This window comes from Protopterus annectens, chromosome 6.part0, assembly GCF_019279795.1.
Source record: "Protopterus annectens isolate FY-2018-M chromosome 6.part0, PAN1.0, whole genome shotgun sequence".
NCBI classification, from domain to species: domain Eukaryota; kingdom Metazoa; phylum Chordata; order Ceratodontiformes; family Protopteridae; genus Protopterus; species Protopterus annectens.
Window position 1 is genome coordinate 350,784,577 of NC_056737.1, and position 16,641 is coordinate 350,801,217.

The following is a 16,641-nucleotide window of genomic DNA, read 5'->3' on the forward strand; positions in this document are numbered from 1 at the left end:
AGAGTTTAATAAATTTTAGGTAGGAGCCATTTCTGCCAGGTTGACCATGTGACAAGGTATGTCTAACCAGTCTGGTTTTCCACTGAGTATTAATGAGGTGAAAAAAAATGTAAAGAGGTGTGTTGAATACACAGACATTACTTGTACAAGGGTAGTCACAGAGTGGCCTTAGCCTGATTTAAGTGTGGTATGAATCTCGATAAGAATATTTACTCTCAATTTACTATGCATGTGGGATTGAAAACCAACTGATTGTCTTTTTTTGTGGGAAGATGGAGGTTTGTGGAATGGCTTTTCCTGAAATTACATTGATTTCACTCCACAGATTGTACATTTTGTAAGGAAGAAATGAAGATATTTTTTTCTGAAGAAAACGATTTTAATTTGCACAGATACCTAGTTTCATTTAATGGGGTGAGATATTCAGCCCAGTTCTGGGTTAATTTATAATGCCTTCTAAATGGACCAGGTTTTGTTTCTAAATGTTATTATTTGTTTGATCTAGGGATAAGCCACGGGGATATCAGGTGATGGGAGAACATGTTTGGAAGGGAAGTTATGCTTCACAGAGATGTATGCATATATGGAGAAGTGAAATTAGTGTTTCACCACAGTCTAGTTGAGAAGTACTGGAATCTTGTCCTAGTAGACCAAGTTAACTGAGAGGGCAGGCTTTATATTGTTGGAATATTCTATGTGAGGGAGTTATTTCCAAAATGTCTAACTTTTCTTCTAAGAAGCAAGTATAAATCAAGCAGTGGACATTCAAAAAGGTCTTGAATTCAGGTTGGTGTGTGATGAGTCTGTACATTAGTGAGAACCTGAAAACACTGTATGTTTGCTTTGTGGGTTTGGCTGAGCAGGACATGTGACTAACTGCTGAAGTATTTACCTTAGAAAAACAAACACAGAGTAGACTGGAGTTTGATAGATCACACTAAGATAAAGTTCCTCTAAAATGATGTAAAAGAGCATATAGCGAGTGCTCTACCTTCTAAACATTGTGTAGAGTCTGGCAGGGGAGTAGTACAAGGCTGTACTAATCAGTTTGTTCCACTGTTTCTTCATGTACTTAGTCAGTAGGGGTTTTCATTGTTGCTAAAATATTTTGGATATACTTGTTTCATTTTCCTCTAATTTTTCATCAAGCACTACAAGATTACATCGCTATTATGATGAGAGAAGCAATCTTTTTCTCTCCTACTCTTGTAAGTAGTTTGAATGTGAATACAGTCACCACAGAGTACCTAATTTTTTTGAATAAATATTCTGGCTGTGTAATATATACAGGGCACCAAACCTGTTTAAACTACTAATGTCTGCAATCATTTAGTAATAATTTATGTTCCTAGGCAGCATATATTATAATCCAGTGATCTTTTTTTCAAAACTTGTTAATATAAATTGTTTAAATAACAGTCCTTGACATGTCAATTATAAAATATGTAACAACAGCATTATTACTATTTTACAGGAGAACTGTTTAGCAAAGATAGAAGAGTCTGGATTGCGTATTCTATGCTTCAGTTACTTTTTTGAAAAAAAAAAATGAAAAAGGCATTCTGATTAAAAGGTAAGACACTTTTCATCATGCATTCTAAATGCAAAAATCAGATTTTGTGTTTTATGATGTTACCCTGAACACGACACATATATATATTTTTTTGTGTGTGTGCACTGCGCATATATATGACAAGGTGAGAATTATAAGGAAATAAATGACCACCCAGGGGTGTTTTGAGACCCTGCATCATAAGCAAAGGGCCTTTGCTACCTTAAAAGATCCGTTATTTCCCTGCAAAGCCAACACACAAAGGTATTATTATGTTATGAAAATGTCTTCTCTGTTGATATTGTGATGCTATTATGTTTACATGTATCTACGTATGGATTTGTGTTTGTGTGTTTTTTTGTTTTTGTTAAGAATAGCACCTTTTATGCGGTGACAAAATGTTTTGTTATGCCAGAGCCTGTACTCCAATTGGGATAAAAGAACTCCTTTACCAATGGGATCTCTTGCTTCTGGAGAAAAAAAAATGTGAAATGTTTTTGGACCAGAAGAGCAAACTGATTGCTTTTCCTTTAGCAGCTTGAACACACATGCTTGTAAGTTCAGGCTAGGATCTAGTGAAATACCAAGGTATTTATAATGTTTTACTGTTTCTATGGCATTTAGTTTAGTCTGGGTAATAGCAAATTTGGCAAGGGTTTTGGCTAACCTTTGCTGGGTTCAAAACCTAGTGTGCAAAGTAATCAGTTAGTCTTGTAAAAATTCATTGCCAGTTCTTTTTTGATAACCGAGTATGAGGTGTTAGATCTGCATGTGATCATATTGTCTACATAGAGTAAAAGCCATATTAAGGAAGTTGACAGGAAGTCAACTGATAAAGAGGAGAAAATTATGGGTGAGAGCTCTGACTCTTGTTGTACTCCTTTAGGGAGGAGATTGAGGGAGTAAGGAGGTTTTTTTTGCTCTGGGGATGATTTCTGCTGATAGAAGTATAGAGTTTCAACTGTGTGAAAAACTTTATTCAGGGGTACAAAGAGGGCTACAGTGAGCTGTCCTTATTTATGTTAATGAGAATATTATCTGTAAATTTGGAAAGAGACATTATAGAACCATGCCCTGAGTAGAATCTATTTTGATTGGTGATTAGGATTCTTGTGGGGTGGTAGCTACTCACTGAGTTAAAGGTAGATGAACTTTTCAAATATTTTTCCAAGAGTAGGAAGAACTGAGACTAGGCAGAAATCATAAAGATGGGAAGGTTTATATACTTAGGCATGGGCTTGACTTCAGCCATGCCTAAATATCTAAACCTAAAGTGTAACTGGTCATGATGATCTTAGACAAGCAAATGTTTAATAAGTGGAAAGGAGGGTGGATGGGAAATATTTGGTAGAGGGCGGTGAACCAGGGAATGAGTACATTGATTCCAGCAGGGGCTGTTGGCTTGGACGTTGTTTAGAAGGGCAGTGACTACTTTGGGGATGACAATTTTAAAGTAAAATGGAAGGGTTGAAGGATCTCAAGAGTGGTCTATGTCATGTGTGTTGATAGAAAGGGAAAGTAAGTGCATTTCTTAGGTTAGCGTGACTGGCTGTTTTGTGTTGCTATAGGTGCTACTGGTCTGTTTCTGAATTATATAAGTTAATCACTTTGTTTCCCTGCCAGCACTGCTTCATTTCCTGTTTGTGTATCATATGCTTTCAATGTCATTAGGAAGTACATTTCTATATACCCGTTTTTGGATGACTCTTCCTACTCTTGATCAGGTAACTAACATACTTTTGAGATGTTTGTGTTCTTACTACTGTAAAGTGTGCTTGTTTAATTGAGTTGCAATTGTGTATTTCTGTTTTAAGTAATTTTTTGTATTATTTTTATGAAGATTTAGTTATGTATTTGAGTTGGGGTGTATATTTCTATGGTTTGTTGTTTTTATTGTTTCCCTCCTTTTTTGTGAGGCATTTCTGTGTTTTTTATCTTTAATAAATATAAATTCAGGATGATGGTCATACCTCTAAACTGTACAGATTTTTGCAAAATATCCAGATTTTTGTCTAATATTTCTGGTCTGTTTCTCATAAAAATTGTGTTTTTTTGGCAAGTCATTGGCAAATCATCAAGGAAAATAATGACAGACTTCAATCCCTTCAGAAAGCTCATGCTACTGCAAAACCTGTTATTCTATCAATGTTTTATGTTTGTAAAAGCAGTATTTAAAAAGTGTCCCCATTTTTGGGCTTTTGTCCCCTCATTATTTACAGCATTGTCCGGATTTCTTGCTCTAAGAGGTTGAGAGGTATTATGTTGATCATTTGCTCTATGAAAATCCTGTATGTTCTCTCAGTCATACTTTTGCTATAATTTGTCATTCTGGGAAGTCTGTTGATTTTTCAGAGGGCTTTCTACAGAAATAATAGTCCTGTTGTTCTTTTACTTTCTTCAGTCAGGTAATAAGGTTCTAGTTTGGTCATTTACATGTATAAGAGTTACAGTCTTTGCATAAGTAGCAGACTTCTGTTCTAAGAGAAAATGTCGGATTGTTTCATTGATTCTGATTTTGCTTAAAGTGTATGTGAGTGCTAGTGTCAAAGTGTGTGTGTGTGTGTGTGTGTGTGTGTGTGTGTGTGTGTGTGTGTGTGTTTGTGTGTTAGAGTGTATGTGTGGGTCTGTATTTGTTAAATATTGGGTGTACATGTATATATTTGAATGTGTGTGTGGGGGTGGGTGCACATGTGTTTGTATTTGCTAAATATCAGGTGTACTTCTATATATTTGTGTGTATGTGGGTGTAGGTGTGTTTGGGTACACGTGCATACACTGAGATGTTGATGGTTTCTGAAAACCTTGCTGATTAGCAGATTGAGCTAAGAAAATGCATTAAGATTTCTTTTAGCCTGTGCTCCCAGTGGTGTAAGGAATGGCTCAGCCAGTGACCTGGCCCTGGCCCCAGTCCCTCAAAGGGTTACCTCTGTCACAGGGTGCCTGCCCCTCAGTAATACTTCTTTGCCTACAACTGTTGTTCCCTTTGTCTCTACCAGTGTTACTAAAGGAGGAGAAAACATATCCCGCACTCATTTCCCCACAATAAAAGGGAAAAGGCAATCACTGCCATATCATCACTCCTTTCCAACTTCCAAGGATAGTACATTTGTAGATGAATATCAAACTGATCATGTCAGCAGTACTTGATGCAAAGGTTCTGCTCCTGCACAAGTGCATTAGTTTATAGAGCACCAGTGTTACCTCTACTGAAACATTAGCCCCATAAGAAAAAATCATTTTCTTAGTGCCATCAATGTTACTACAAATGAGTAGTGCCATATGTGTATACCAGTTTTAAGAATATACATTGGCTAGTAAAATGAAGACATGCGCACATCAAAGTGTTTACAGTTCAAAGCGTTACTGAAGATCACACTCTACCTTGCTCATGTGGCTCACCACTCCTTGTAGCTGTAACTTCATTAAATGAATGCTAATTCTTTTCACACAGTAATGTATGTTGAGTTTTGTACATCATGAAATGGGCACTGCACTCTGTAATTTGTCTAATACGTGATGAATATAAGGGAGTGATGACTTCCTGAAATCTGAATGATATGCCCTTGTCTACTAGTTGAGCAGAGTATTTTTTGTCACTTTTATTATTTTCAGCTGTGTTTTGGTGGTATGTTTTATTTTCTGTCTAAAGTTGCTACATGATGATCAAAAGAGAGGAGTCATTTTAGTTATCCGACAACATTTTTATTTAGTTGTGGAATACTGTTTATACAATAAATTGAGGGGTAGGGGCTGTTCACCAAATGAAATGATAATACAGCTTTTTGCCTTAAATTGAGCTTATTTTCATGTGCCAGGAATTAACTAGTCTAATTTCTTTCAGAAGGGTACAGATATTGGGCGAGTGGGTCTACACAATTTCACTGAGGATCACTTGCAAACTTAGTTAACCAGAGATCCTAGTTCTCAGTTTGAAGATCAGAGAAGTTAATGCCAATAAGAAGCCCTAGGGAGATCTCTATTAGTTTCTGACATACTTTTAAACAAGGCACCCACCACATTAATGATGTTGGGTCTGTTCTGTCTTTTAGCTAGTTTTCTATCCATTTTACCATGGAAAGGATCTATATTTAAAACTTTTAGATGACTTTCATTGCCTGCATGTGGTGAGGTGTCAAATATGTTGACAATGTTAAGATATGATATGTGAGCAGCCTGACCATTGTAAATAGTCACTGTGAACCTTTCAAAGTTGTTAACTGCTTTTGTTTAACTCCAAGATAAATATAGAAACTACTTAATTTATACTGACACCTCCTTACTCCCCCTTCTTTATTCACTTCTTAACTTCATTTTTTTCTTCTCTGACTTGATCTAATTATGCCATAACCCTAATTTTTCACTTCACATTATAGTTTTAGTTCCTATTATACTAACTTACCTTTAATTTTATAAACTGGCCAACATTTTTCTAAATATTAAATTATTATCAGATAAGTTGTATCTGTTTAACCAATATTTCACATTATGGCTAATTTAGTATAATTATTTGAACTGTAGGTGTTTTTCTATTTTGTTTGAAACTTGTAAATTTTTTGTTCTTAAAATGTTTTTGTAATAATTAGGAACATTTCTCCCCAGGACTCCATTAAAAATGGGCACCTACCCAGTTAAACTTTTCTAGTAATCATATGTAAATAAATAAATAAAACAAAATAGGTTTGATATGCAGGATCTCCCTTTTATGAAGGCAGATTGATGAGGGTTTCACCTAATTATATATTTTTTCTTAATTACATGTATAGTCAAAAAACAAAATGCATATCGACTCTGAAGTGCAATCGTCATGCATGGCGTACTTTATCACCACCAGTGGGTAGCCCATTTTCATTTATATCCTTCACCACAGTGCTCCATTTTTAACTCTATCCCTATGCCACCCTCCATCTCCATTTGGTTTCACGCTCTCCTTCCTCCTTGTGTGATTTTCAGTGTTGCAATATTCTAATATTTCTTTATATGGCCGTTTAATTTTTTCCTTTTCCTTTCCTCATTTTAGTCAGTTTCTGCCATCATCTCCATGAACATAGGAACCTTATGTAATGTTTACTTCCATGTTGTCTTTGTCCCATTCCAGTTTTGAGTGTTGATGGTTTTAACTTCAGTACTTATCAGTCTGACAGGCATCAGTCTTATAATATTCTCTTTTTTCTTTCCAGATACTGTCCTCTTTCTTTGTGCCCCATATATATAAATCCCCAACATACTCTGCTTCCTTTTGAAATATGTCTCCCCAAATAATCTGTGCCTGCTACCAGACTTCTTAGCCCACCACAGTCCCAGAACATGTGCATTATTCCTGCTTCTTGCCGACACATCCAGTATTTACTGTCCCCTTTATCATCCTGTACCAATCTCATGGGGGACTAGATACCATCTGTGCAGTACACTCAGACCTTGATCTCATGCTGTGTGAACTTTCTACATGTACCTCACCGCATGGCTTGTTTTCTACCAGTATCCTGCAACTTTTTACCCTTCTTCTTTCCATCTTCATTTCTTTTTCATTCTCTCTTCATCAACCTTGTCCCTTCTTTCCATCAATTCTTCATAGATCTGTTTGCTCCTTTGCCTCCTCCATCCTTTTCCATTTCCTCCAAGGTCCCAACCTCTCTCCTTTGCTCCTCCTTGCCCACCTGTCCTTGTCCACTGTTTCCCTCTCTGTATTCTTCTTACAAGTCTCCCTGCGTACCAAGTAGTTCTATAACAATATAATAATAGCCATGAATGAAAACATGTACTGTGATGTAATTTATACAGATTCAACTTTAACATTTCACAGGGTCGTGCACAAAACACTGATCAATAAATTAAAACAATTAGGCATTGATGCACTCTTGATAAGCTGAACTAGATGTTGATGTGATCTTGATAAGATGGATAGCTGCATGGCTTACAAATAGGACATGCTAAGTATCATACAGTAATTGGACAGGTGAAATTTAATGCTACAGTCAAATAGTCACAAAGGCCTGTGTCCTAGGCCAATATACTTATTAAGATTGTATAAAGTCTAAGAAATTTAAGTTACATTAGACCCAAACTTGAGTATGGAAAAACAACATGGAAACCTTATAAGAAAACAAGCATGAGTAAACTGGAAAGAGTGTAGCAGAAATATACTAAGGGTATTCATGGATGTGAACATTTCAATTATAAATAAACAAATAAAGCTGGATACAGAACTAGAATACACCAAAACACTGATTTTAATGAAGCGCTTTTCATCTAACCTATTGGTTAGACTTCAGACAAAATAGCATCAATGAAATTCAAACTTAAATAAATTCATCATTTAAAAACCATGTGACCAAAAAGCCCAAAATATAAAAGGGCATGACATTCCATATGAAAAGCTAATTAATTAAAAAGGGCAACAGTTTAAAAACGAGCGGCATGTACTGAATATACTAAATAAACTAAAACATATAACACTTTAGATATTTTCATGTAAATATCAACTAAACGCACATATATATATATATATATATATATATATATATATATATATATATATATATATATATATATATATATATATATATATATATATATATATTATTTCCATCTAGGCTAAAATCACTATTTCATTTATATTAAATCTCATTAATTAAATAGGAGAAGTCTATATTTAAAAAGTCTATATATATATATATATATATATATATATATATATATATATATATATATATATATATATATATATATATATTTATATATAAACACGCATAAGTAAGTAGACCGATAAACACATACATAAATATACACGTATGATTGTACATATATACATAAATAACTAAATAAAAATATTCAACTATACACCAATTTAAAATTTTCAGTTTCAACAAGCACATTAGAGAACATTTATCATTTAACCCTGGGTTGTAATATGCAAAGAGTCTAATTTGCCAATACAATTCTAATTTTTCTAAAAATAAACTGATAGGTCCATCCCTATCAGTGGGTTCAGTTTGTTGTATTATCCAAAATTTAAAAGAATGATGTGGAAAATTTTTAACATGTTTGGCTAAAGCATTTTCTTCCAATTTCAATTATCAATTAACATGAAAGATTAAACTATCTGAACTTGTACAGTGTCTATCACATAAATCTAAGAGGTGATCTTATTCAGGTATATAAGACATTTAGAGACAACTATCTCTGGGAGTGTTTGGGTTATCAAAAAGTCATAGAGAATCATCAGACAACCTATGTAGAAGGTTCTATAGGAATAAGAAGTGTACTGATTAGTTCTCTGAGAGAGCAGCTGATGCATGGAATAGACTACCAAATTACATTAAAGCAGGCACTAGTTCAGATTTTTTTTATGAACACCCTGGGCAATTATTGGAAACAATTGTTTTGGTATAGTGGCAGATTAGAAGAGCATTAATGCCTGTGCTTGAAATATCTCTATGTATATATGTATGTATTTTTTATATATTCCCCAATTATTTTCTCTGCACACCATATCTTCCTCTTGAGCTATTCTAGTTCTCCTCCAATTTTTTTCATTTTCCTTTATATTTGACCCCCACCCTTCAGTTCCCTGTAGTTTCTGAGGTTCCCTTCACCCTATTTCATACACCCAGTTATTTTACTTCTGCTTGAAGTCCTTTAGTAAGCTTTCTTACATCTCACTCTCCCATACCCTCTTTTTGTTCACCTCCTCATATTTTGATCCAGCGAATGATGTTACATGTCACTCATATCTTGGGATATGTGGAAGTCCTCAGCCTCCTTTTTGCTATACATTCTCATTTTTGCCCTGAATACTCTTTTCCCATTACTTAACTGACCCAATCCGCTATACATTTTTGTATTTGTTATAGTTTAGGGTCTATTTTTATGTTGTGGTGTGGGGGGAGGGTGATATATAATATCATTATTCTTGCTGCATTAATTCTCCCAAGCAATGCATGAGCCCCCTCCCCACCAAAAAGTGTCCCTTAAGTATTTTTCCAACATTTGTTAGATTTTTCCCCCAATTGGTTATCCTGCTCTGTTCCAAACACAGAGCCCTAGGTACTAGGGAAACTCTGCCTCTTTTATTTCACTTATTCCCATTCCCCTTTCCTCTTCTCTTTCCCTAATCTTACCTTTACTGTCTTGTTGTTGTTATACCCAACTCCTACCACTTCCTTAAACATCTCTAAAGTCTATCTTATAGTTCCTACTGCTGTACACACATCATCTTGCAGTAATGTGCATATAACACAAAGTGATATTTTATCCCCTCCTTTTCAAATTGTGTCTGACTTCCACTGCCAGCTCCTCTATCACAAGTGTGAACAGGCCTGGGAATTGTGGAAAGCCTATCTGCTCCTCCTCTCTATCCTTTTCTCTTTAAACACTCTTCCATTAATGAGTATTTCAGTTATTAGGTCTTGGTATCCGGCATGCATCCAATGTATGACCCCCTGCCCCCACCTTCCTTTCCTGCAGTCTTTTCCAAAGGAATTTCCACCTCACCACATCAAAGGCCTTCTGCAGACAAAAGAGCATAATCCTACCTTTTACTTCCTGCTTCTTTTCCTCCCTGTGCATAAATTCCAGCAGGTCCTACCAATTTTTTCCTGCATTCCTTCCCTTTACAAAGACATTTTACTCTGCTTGTTTTATTTTTGGCAACATTTCGTCTAGTCTTCCTAAAATACCTTTGCCAAAATCTACATTATTCAAATAGATAGGCCTATAATTATTCCACTTTCTCCCTTTTAATTCCTGTTTTAAACATTGCAGTTATTCTGGCTCAAAACATGTTGAACTATCACACAAATGAAGCAGGTGAGTCAGACTGGTGAGCAACATCTGGTAAACCAATGGATGGGAATGCTGTAATAACAAATGTTTATGACATCAGTATCAGACTGCTTATTCTGGCTCAAAACATGTTGAATTATCACACAAATGAAGCAGGTGAGCCAGACTGGTGAGCAACATCTGGTAAACCAATGGATGGGAATGCTGTAATAACAAATGTTTATGACATCAGTATCGGACTGCTATGCAATACATTACTATAGGGTCACTAAAAGGAAAATTATGAAGACCAAAAATGCCATGCACTGGGCATACCCATGCACATGCAAGAGTCAAAAGGCAGGGATCCAGAAGTTGTGGTTGGGGGAGATGGAAGTCTGAGTATGGGCATCCGAGAATGAACACAATGGTCAAGCCAGAGGAAGGGTTATACCAGATGGCAAAAATCAGGAAGGCAGGGAAAGATGGCAAAAACAATAAGGAAATACATATAACTATGTGAAATACTGGGGGTTACTGAAATTCTACCTGAAAGAAAATACTGAAACATTAGAGATGGTGGGAGGAGACATTCCTCTATTACAACAGACAAAAACTAAGAATGAGAGATGTGCAGAAAATACAATGTAATGCCTACCCAAAGGGAGAAATGGACAAGGCAGATGGAAGGAAAGAGGGGGTTATGTATATATTGACTGACTGATTCATTGATTGATCGGTTTTGCTTACCAGAAAGTCTGACTTGGCACAGGTCCCATTTTCAGTGGGGGCCCAGGGAGAAATGCTCGGTTTTACAGAATGAGTAGAAGGCAGTTATACAAGATTTACAGAATAAATGTTTCTGCATACATACATTGAATAGGAAGGATATGACATTTAATGAAACATAATAAATATACATACATAGAATAGTAAATGAACATGCAGAGAATAGTAATGATATGACAGTTTAAACAAGAATACAGGAAAATATTAGTTAATATCAAGCTTTTAAGAGTCTAGTTATTTTCAAATAGAATCATCTGTATATAGATATTGAGTAGGAGACAATGAAGTAATTAAAAGATGAAGTTGGTAACAAATTATGGAGTATTAAGGAGGTCCAGGTAAAAGAAAGATAGCGATAGTACTGGAGAGGGATAGGTGTTAGCCAGATAGTTAGAGATTGTGAAGTAGCTGTATTATAGAAAGTTACATAAGAGCAGTAACAGGAAAGGTTTGCAGATTATCTAGGAACAAACATGAATACAGCTGTTAACTGAGTATGTAGGACTTTAGTTTAGTTTTAAATGAATTTAGAGAGGGTTATTATATTGCTAGTGGGATGGAGTTCCAGTATTAAGTGAGGTGATGGGAGAGTAGTGATTTGCCAGCACAATTGCTGAGTGTGGATATGTGTAATAGGTGTTTGTCCAATAAATGTTGTGGCCTGGAAGAGATATATATTTATATAAGGTTGGTGATGCATGGACACCTGTTAGGTATATACACAATGTTATGGATTTGTGAAAGTTGTGAGTAGGTTAGATAATGTTGGAATTCCAGCAACTCATATTCCCTTAGGGTGGAGAACTGTTGAGTTCTATTTGGAAGGTTGGCAGCAAATTCTGTTGTTTTGTAGTAACATTGCTCATTTTTGTTTAGCAAGGTCACTTGGATGTTAAGGATGGGTGCAGAATACATTAGAGCAGGCAAAAGGAGAGAAGAGGCAATGCGTTTTCTTATAGTATATGCAAAGAAAGGTTTGGCTCTATAGAGAGAATATAGTTTTTGGCGTAAATTTTTCATTATATCTTGGATGTATCAAATTTTAGGTTCTCATCTACAAAGATGACTATTGATTTAGTATGTGTGACATAGCTGGATAGTTTGGATGAATGCCCTCCTTTGTGGAGAGGATGACTGTAGGTTTTTTCCAGAGGTTAGAAGCATATGCTTTACTGATGGAGTGATTTATTACTATTGAGATGGGGTGGTCTATTGCTGCTGCACCCATCTTAAGGAATTCTCCAGATAGGCTGTTTAGGGCTAAGGAGGTGGGTTTCAATTTAAGTAATAATGTTTTATGTAATTAGTGGGAACTGGTTGGAAAGAGAAGTTATGAAGAGAAATGGTAGGTGTTGCTGTTGTCTGGTAGTTTGAATTAGGGGAATTTTGAAGTAGTGATAAGACTGACTGAATGAAATGAGAGTTGAAAGCATCAGGACAGTTGATAGAGTTGTTGTTGCTGTTAGTGTTAAGTGTAGGAGATGGTTGGGTGGTGCAGCCGGGATTGAGCAGCTGATCCATACAGGGCCACAATATTTTTGGATTTTTGTAGTTTTAATCTTGTAGGTCAGTATAGTATATTTTTTACGTAACTAAATTTGAGTTTTAGTTTGGTTTCTGAGTTCTCTAAATTTTGGAAATGTGTTAGAGCCTGGAATACATGGCTAGCTCATAAAATTAAGTCTCATAATATGTTTTGTATTTCAATACACCCAGAAGGCAGGTTTGGTTCTAAACTTTTTTCTGAGGGTTGCAAGTTCACTTAGGATGTTCAAGAAAGTAAAATTAAAGAGAGCTACTATGTCCTTTAGCGGAATGTATTTTAGAGCATTACAGTTATGTAACTTTAGATAGGAGATAAAGGAATCTTTGTTGAAACGTGTCAGGTTATGTGCTATGCTAAATTGTGGCTGCTTTTGAATATTAGTTTGCTTTCTTATTTAATTTCTCTGAATCTTTTGGGTTTCTAATACCATGACAGGAATGACCCCATTCCTAAGTCAAAGTATGATTAAAGTTCATAAAATTAGTATTGTTTCAATCTTTGATGTCAGCCAAAAGTGCTCCTCGCAGCAACCACAATGCACCGAGTAATGACTCCTTCTGCAATTCATATGGGGTTTCATGGATGGGTAACATATCTAAATATGATTGTAAATTCTTTTTATAAGACCCGTTGCTCCTACTACTGTTGGAACTGTCTTGGTATCTTTCTTCCATATTGCTCTTGTTTCTGCCTGCAGATCCCGGTATTTTATGACTTTGTGACTTTCTGTATGCAAGACACTATAGTCCCTGAGTATGGTGATTTCAATTATCAATGGTACTTTTTCCTAATTTTCTTGGACCATTATATCCAGTTTTCTAGCATCTATCTTTTGAACTGTTCATAATGGGTGATCCCATGCGATATAAACTTCATCATTTTCTATGATGCTTTGTGGCTCATGTTTCCAGTGTTTTTAGCCAGTTCAGTACCATAATGTTTGCACAATCCCCAGTTCAACAGTCTCACCACATTATTATGCCTTTCAGTATGCAGTCCTTCTGCCATTAGTGTGTCTCAACCAGCAACAAGGTCTGTGACTGTTTCCAATTTGGTTTCTCCAACATGTTTAATGGACTTTGTAAACCAGCATGTAAGTAGCCCACTGTCTTGGGCTGCCAATATTAACCTTAATTTTCTTGGTTTGAATTTGCCTCTCCTTAACCATTCCTGCATTTGTTCTTGATCAACATGAGGCTCTTCTAGAAGTTTTCTATACTTGCAACTATATTCTTTCTTTCTTTTGTTTTTTGGTACATTCATTTGCTTCCTGGTTTTTATCTACTTCTGGTTTGATTGCCATTCCTGCTTGATGTCGATATGCTTCTGCTAAATTAAGCAGAGATGTCATATTAGATTTATTCTCCTCATGTTTCAAAACTTTCACTACATTTGGATCTTGTGAGGTCAGTAGATATGTGTGGAGTCCCACAATTGCAGATCTATACATGTAATCAATTTCAAAGAGGCTCATCCCTCCTTTGGAACGGGGAATATATAATCTTGGTATACACTGATTTTTATAAATCATTTGATGAGCCTGAAGCATCCTTCTTGTTTTAATATCTAATCTATCCAACACTTTTTGGGGCAGTCAGTCACTCCAAAACTGTACGTTAGGACAGGAAGAGCAAACTAATTTATAGCTTGGATCTTGTTGCTAGATGCCAATGCTGTTCTTGGGATTAATTTAAGTCTTCCTTACTGAGTTTTATTCACATTTGTTCATGTTTTATTGCTGATCCTTCATCAATTCCCAAGTATTTATACACTTCCTCTTGCTCAAGTTCTTTTATATCACATTCTTGTCCCAAACTGATGTTTTTCTGGTGCTGCAGTTTTCCTGCTTTAAAGGTTGATTTTTCACATGTATCAAGACCAAACGACATTCTAATATCATCTGAAAAAGTTTTCAGAACCTGCAGCTGTGCTTTCAGTTCCTCATCTGATGAGCTATACAGTTTTAAATCATTGCAAAGAGAAGATGAGAAGGCATTAGACTTTGTTGTTTTTTAGGAGCCAAATTGTATCCATTGCCTAAGCTGTTAAGTAACCAGCTTAATGGATTAATGGCGAGGCAGAATAGCAATGGTAACAGAGAGTCACCCTGGAATATCCCCCTTTGAATTTTTATCCCTGGGATAATAATCTGTCCTTTATCATGGCTTAATTGCAAACTGGTCTGCCATTGTTTCATGGTTACTGTAATATAGTCAATCAGTGCAGGGTGTATCTTATACATTTTTAAGCACTCTTTTGTCCATAATAGTGAGATGCTATCAAATGCCTTTTTGTAGTCAGTTAATGCCATACTTAGATTCTTCCCCATTTTACAGTTCTCCACTATAACTTTGTTCCATATCACTTTCTTTTATTGCCCTTTTGTTCTACTGCCATAATTGAGTTTTCTTCTAAATGACTATAAACTCTGTCAATGTCAATTTCCATGTATAGTTTATATGTCGTCGGAAGGCAAGTAATTGGTCTATAATTTTTAGGATAGCTTGCAGGTTCACTCTTTAGTAAGAGCATTGTTTTTCTTGTTGTTACCCAGCGTAGTGTCTGTTTGAGGTGTACATATAAGTAGTTTTTACTCATGCCTAAATCCTTGTGCAAAGATGTTTATACTTTTAATCAAAAGTCAGGTACTGCATCTTGGTCTGGGGTTCTCCAATTAGAGGCTTTTCTTAACTTTGTTTCAATCTCTCTGGCTGTTATTTCATCCCATTTCATATCCTGTACCTTTAAACTTCTTATTACTTCTTTTACTTCTTCTTTCCATTTAGCATCTTTGTTATGTTCCACAGGATCTGCATAGATACTTCTCCAAAATGTATCTACTTCCTCTTTCTTTGGTGGTCTTTCAATTCCTTTTACCTTATTTCCCAATTCTCTATAAAACTTTTTTGTGTCATCAATAAATTGCTTATTTTGTACTTTTCCCTTATATTTATCTGTGTATCTTCTAAGTTATTCCACCTGTGCTGAACTTTTTAGTTTGTTATTTGTGATAGTGCATGATAGATCCTGGTCTGTTCTATTATTGAACATTGCTTTAACCACATCTATATTTCTTAGTATTTTTGTTGATCTATTCCCTCTTCTATAGTCTTCTAGCAGTGACCCTTCTTGTCTTAATTGGTTTATAGTTTTCTCTCTTTGATACTTCCATGATGGTATTCAATTTCTCCCCTCCCTTTCCCTCACTACCCTGTGTTCTTGTGGTAGAACTTTATCAGTTATTAATTTAGCTGCACAGTAACATATCCTGTTTACATTGTTTTATCACATGGATCTCTATGGACAGTCCTAATTACTGCATTCATTTGTTTTATCAAACTTCTTACTTTTTGGGTTTTATTGACCTTCTGCAGTCTATTTCTCTCTTTGATCTTAATATATCTATCCATGTCCATTAAATCAAGCACCTCTTATCTTAGCTCATTTTCTTCCAAAATGAGGGCACATCCCTTGTTTTCAGTTTTCTACATTCTATAGAATGTTCCATAACATCTTCCTGTGGCAGATTCTCTTCAATTTCATCTTGTGTCATCTGTTCCTCTGTCATATGGGAACTCACTGGCCTATCACTCCTCAACATTGACTGCTTCAGAGTTTCCACAGTTTCCTGTTCCTTTCCTTGCTGTCTAGCTTCAAGTGAACGTTTACACTGGTTTCCTGTGGAAGGTTCCAAAATATCTTGATATGGCACCTGACCAATTGCTTCCTGTTCCACTGGTTTCCCCTTAATTTGGATATCCATTGCTCTATCCTGTAGTGGTGCTTTCTGCATTTGATTTTCTATACTGAATCCTTCTGTTTTCAGTTGCTCCTTAACCTCAGTTTCTATTTCTTTGACTTCTCTATTGCTAATCTCTTTTTCTACTTTTCCTCTTAGATTTTTTATTTTTTGTATTATAAAGTTTTCCATATCCGGAGTCCTTTGCCTGTATTTCTCTTCAAATATCTTTGATGCTGCTCTTTTTGTATTGGT

General features: G+C 35.6%; 1 protein-coding gene across 1 annotated transcript in view; it reads left to right on the plus strand.

Moving 5' to 3' along the window:
- TMEM121 (transmembrane protein 121) overlaps positions 1 to 16,641 on the plus strand; it is a 1,625,720-nt gene that overhangs the window by 1,150,209 nt on the left and 458,870 nt on the right. The window contains exon 3 of the mRNA XM_044074106.1: positions 1,475 to 1,573. The gene's annotated coding sequence lies outside the window, so the exon portion shown is untranslated. The remainder of the gene's footprint in view (positions 1 to 1,474; positions 1,574 to 16,641) is intronic.